The sequence below is a fragment of the Mus pahari genome, chromosome 11 (genome assembly GCF_900095145.1).
Source record: "Mus pahari chromosome 11, PAHARI_EIJ_v1.1, whole genome shotgun sequence".
Lineage (NCBI taxonomy): Eukaryota > Metazoa > Chordata > Mammalia > Rodentia > Muridae > Mus > Mus pahari.
In genome coordinates this window covers 68,870,836-68,875,974 of record NC_034600.1, presented here as the reverse complement: position 1 = coordinate 68,875,974, position 5,139 = coordinate 68,870,836, and the positions used below count along the sequence as shown (strand labels likewise).

The 5,139-nt window shown below is 36.0% G+C and overlaps 1 pseudogene; it reads left to right on the top strand.

Annotated features, from left to right (window-relative positions):
- Positions 1-994: 994 nt before the first annotated feature.
- Positions 995-4,655, top strand: LOC110328913 (annotated as a pseudogene).
- Positions 4,656-5,139: the final 484 nt, after the last annotated feature.

Here is a 5,139-nt window from a genome sequence, read left to right as displayed (position 1 = left end):
AAAAAAAAACCTCAAACTACTAACCAATAAACAACCTTCTAATCATGAAAAAAAAAAGAAAATATCTAAAAAAATAAAATAATAAGTTAAAAATAAAATAAAATGAAATAAAATGACAAGTGAATTTTGTATGCTATTGTATTCTCCCACAATTTAAAAACTTTTGATCAGTTTCAGAATGTTTCTGGGGTCTCTTATGGAAAACCATAATATTTCCAATAAAAGATATGACTTAGGACATTGATTTTTTTCCATAAATGTATATATTTCTTGTCCTATTGCTATGGCTAAGACTTCAAGAGCTAGACTGAGAAAGAGTAGAGATTGTAGAATTTTCTGTTTTATTCCTGATTTCAATGATTCATGTTTGTATCCACTTAGCATGATTCTAGATTTATAGCCTTTATTATATCTAAGTATGTTCCCTTCAATCCTAGTCTCTGTAGGACATTTATTAAAAAAGGAGTGTTACATTTTATCAAAGGAATTTTCTGAATAATTCAAGATATCTATGTCTTTAATTCCATTTATGTGATTTATTACACTTAACTGACTTATGCTAAACTATCCCTGACTCTCTGGAATAACATTAAATTAATCATAGTGAATGATATTTTTGATTTGTGCACATGTCTAGTTTGCAAGCACTTTGTTGAGAATGATTACGCTTTGTTAATGAGGGATGTTGGTCTATAGTTCTCTCTCTCTCTCTCTCTCTCTCTCTCTCTCTCTCTCTCTCTCTCTCTCTCTCTCTCTAACAGAATTTGGTATTTGAGTAATCCTGGCTTCATAGTGGGTGCCTAGAAGTGTTTCTTCCATTTCTATTTTGTTCTATATCCTAAAAAGTTGGAGCTGTAATTCTTCATTAGATGTTTGGTAATTTCTGCTGTGAATCCATGCTTGTCTTTGCCTTTGTCACTCCGGTGGTGGTGACAGGGTTAATGTAGAGATATTTAGAACTTAGGGTCATTTTTTTTATTCTCTTTGACCAGGTATGCATCTTCCTAATGACTGCTGCCAACAGCAAAAAGAAGCATCTATGGGTAAGGCTGACAATAACTAGTGTCTAGAAATGTAAATATATGAAGGAGAAGGGACTAGAATGGAAGAATTGGGTAGTACTGACTATAGATGTGATATCTGTTAATATCCATCCAAATTATTCATAATGGTTTTTTGCTGAAATTTTCTGATTTTACTGAACATTAAGTTTTCAAGGACTTACTGTATTGAAACAATTGATCCAGTATGTGAATGTTATTGAATTATTATAATTTCCTTGAAACCATTAATTCCCATTAATAAAAATCAATTTAGAATTCACTGTCTCTTTGTCACACACAATTAGATCCAACTTGGGTCCCAAGCTGACAGTGCAGCTGACAATGTCCCAAATAGAAGGCCTCTGAATGTGTAATCAGAAGAATTGTTATTGAGCAAATAAAACTCAGCATCCTTTAACATTTTCATAAGTCGGGCTCTGTTTCCTAACACTACAGATCTCATTGGGGGTTTAGAACTTATCAGGAAAACAGCTCCCTCCCACAGTCAAGGGCATTTGATTTCCAATTAATCCAAACAGTCTGGATCAATTTAAAGACCCCACCATGATGACTATCATCTAAAATCTATTTGTTTTACAGCCAAGTTGCTATTTTCTCCTCTCTGAGGCAGCATAGCCTTTTCGGTCCAAAGTTTCTACCCAAAGAGTGGTCAAGTTCAGTGGTTTCACTGTGTCCACTGCTTACATTTGGAGTTGAAACCTGAAAGAGTCACTATTGAACCCCTAAAAGTTTAATCCCTCCCAGTCAAACCAAACTAGCAGTTCTACTCTTCAGTGTGTGATCATTTACATATGCTGGCTTCTGCCACCAGCAGTATTGCACTCTAAATAGCTCTTTAGCTGCCTTACCTCTACCTGTTCCATACACTCATCTCTCTTCACCTACTTTGGCAATTGTCCTCTGGTAGCTGCTGGCTCTGTTTCTTTCACTGGCTTGCTTAAATCTCTGGCTCACAGAAAGTTGTTCCATCACGCCAGGCATCATCTTTATGCCCTACTGAGTATCCAATCATGTGCACAAGGAAACTTCTTCACTCTGATCCTGAGCATCTCTCTGACAAGCCTCACTCCTTTGGGGAATATTTTGGAATGAGACTCTGTGTTGCAGCCCTTGCCTCCTTACATTTTGCTCCTATCTATAGAATTTCCCTCTGCCAAGACTCCTATATATGGACCTGAATACCTAGACTTGGAAGTAAAATTTTTCTTCCTTGTACCAAAAGATACAATTAAATTTTGCTCTTTTATTTTTTTAAACCATATGATGTGGTCTCAATACAAACTTGAAAATCAGTCTTAATGGCCAGAAAATGGCACATTTGTTTTCTAAATTCTCACAGACTTTGATAACTGTTGCCTCTGCAAAGGCAAATCTTCCAAGAATACCTTATGTCCAAGCCTTCTCTCCTTTTCACTTTTGTCCCTTCTTCTAGTCACTGGATACAGTATTGAATATATCTAAATACCTTTGGGTAGGATCTATATTGGAAAAATGTCAAATGTTCATTTACTCTACTAAAATTCTGGTTCTAATGATGGGATCTATCTAAAGCCTCTGGCCTGGTCTAGCCCTCTGGTTCTGTGACAGGAAGGACAACAACAAGACATCTCAGGAAACATCATGCACCTGAGAACATCCAGTGTCCTAGAATTGAAGGTAAGGGAACAATTAGACACCATGGTCTAGCTTTAAAAGGAGCTTCTAAATTATCTATCATAAGGTATCAGATCCAAGAGAGGCAACGTTATTTGGCAATGCAGAAGAATTCAATAAAAATTGTAGGTTGAAAGCAAGGTCAAATATTTTGTGAATAAAGTATCAGTACAAACCCTGCCCCAAAAGGCGAAGAATGACAAAGCTCAGCAAGTTTCATTCTCTGAATTTGTTTCTACAAAGTCACCCTGAAGTTGTTTCTAAGAGGATTAAAACAGCCTCCAGAATATCTGCAAAAAAGAAAGCAGAAGAAATATTTAGCTTAGATCAACCAGGAATGAAATTTAAGGCCAGATAAAGATGATGGTAGATTTTATTCCAAAGAGAAATTGAAGAAGAATCTTGTCTCCTTCTGTAGCCAACATCAGTTATTGAGGGCCTACTTATAAGTGGTAAAATAGACTTACTATCAAATGGATATGTTGCAGAATCTGAATGTTCTAGAAGCTTGATTAAACTCTCTTTACCATTCTTTAAGCATATAGTGTCTCGAGGCATGGTGAGCAACAGTGAAGAGATTCCTGAGAAGTTTTCTTTAAGAAGTCTTTGTTAGTTGAGACACAATGGAAATTTCCAAGGTTACATCAGGTCTCCAAATCCTAATGCTAATGATGTGGGGACAAAACTCCAAACACCACTAGAGATTTGGATAAGGCAACAATGCCTGGCGAAAACTGTTCTTCAGTCCTTCTTCAAATTGATGTCACACTCAGGAGTAACAATAAGGTGTCAGGCACACTCACGTCTCTGCTGAATAACCAGCCTACAGACAAATAAGGTAAAATTTGTTCTACATGGAAGCTGTCACCCAATATTCTAGCCAGAAAAAGAAATCACAGGAGAGAGACTTTGTTTCTTATTGCTTCTATAAAGGATAATATACCATCTTCAGTTGTATAACATCCTAACTGTTAACAACCATCAAGGATCTACAAAATTCTATGAAGTCTGAAGTTATGGGCCCCTGGAGGTAGTAGAATTGCTGCTCCAGGATATTGCTTTGATGAAGATCAATGGCTATCAAAAGATTCACCATTCTACAATGTAGTGAAGAATAAGTGTATAAGGGTCAAAAATGTGCCCCAAGAAAATACCATTAATATATTTGATGTGTAGACAATATATTAAATGGACAATGGAAGTATAATGAATTGATCATTAGTGCTACCAGAAAAGAATGAGTCATTTTTAACTAGCTTGTGCTTGATCATGAATGTGAGACAGTGAAAGAATGGGTTTCTGGTGCTTATAGGCAGAGACTTTCTTCAGAACAACAGAAAATGCTCAGCAAACAAGATAGTTCATGAGTCTAAAAAAATGTGCTGAGTTTGAGACTAAAATAACTCATGTCATTGTTACTGGTGATGAAGCTCAAAGTTCTTTCTAGTGTATGCTTGGGATTCTCAATGGAGTCTAGATACTAAAGTCTGATTGTCTGCACAGAAAAATAGGTGAATGGGCAAAAAGGATGAAGTTTCTGGAAGTCTACAGAGAGAAGGATCAAAAGAGAACAATTGTTTTCAAAGCTTTTTGATGGATCCCACTTCTTTTTTGGAGGAAACTTCAAACACCTTCCAAAGGATAACCTCTTTAAACTAGTTGCTCCAGCATAGGTGAGGGTTTCACTAGAAGGTCTAAGCCAGACTGTGGTGTGACTCAGATCATTAACATAATTGGGTACCATGCCAAATCTGATATGATCATCACTTCTGTATGAAATACATCATCTATAAAGACCTGTTTCATTGTTGTTTAGGAAGGGTTCACTAAGGAATAGTCTAAATGTCTCCTTCCACCTGGCTTATCAGCTATGTAAGAGCCTTTGAATTGCTTTCTCTTCACAGTTCAATATCACACCAGGTGAACATTTTAAGTTAAACATGAATAGTTTCCAAAAACCCAGTCATAGTGATATGATTGCTCATTCACATTTATGAAAGTGTAGAGCCATTCATAATATTTTCCTTTGAATGGCAAAATAAAACAATTGCTGCTCGATTAGGAATTCATTTAGATGCTGAAGCTGCTTTTAAGATATTTTTGTTCTCCTTAGGATACGACTATAACTCAGTGGTAGAGTCTTCATGAAGCATGAATGAGGCATGAGGTTCCACACTGGGAACTGCAAAGAGATTTTCATTTTACAAGTGGCCTGCGGCTTTTGATTGATCATGTCTTTCAGTTTTATCAGCATCTATCAAACTTTAATAAGTAAGATGGCATCAGAAGGACTTGTTAAATCTGTAAGTGGTCTGTCATTAATTTTGTATCCTTTAGTAAACACAATATCATTAGATAATTTATTCTGCCTTTGTTATAATGATATTTGAGCATCTATCAAAATGAGACATAGTAGATGGGA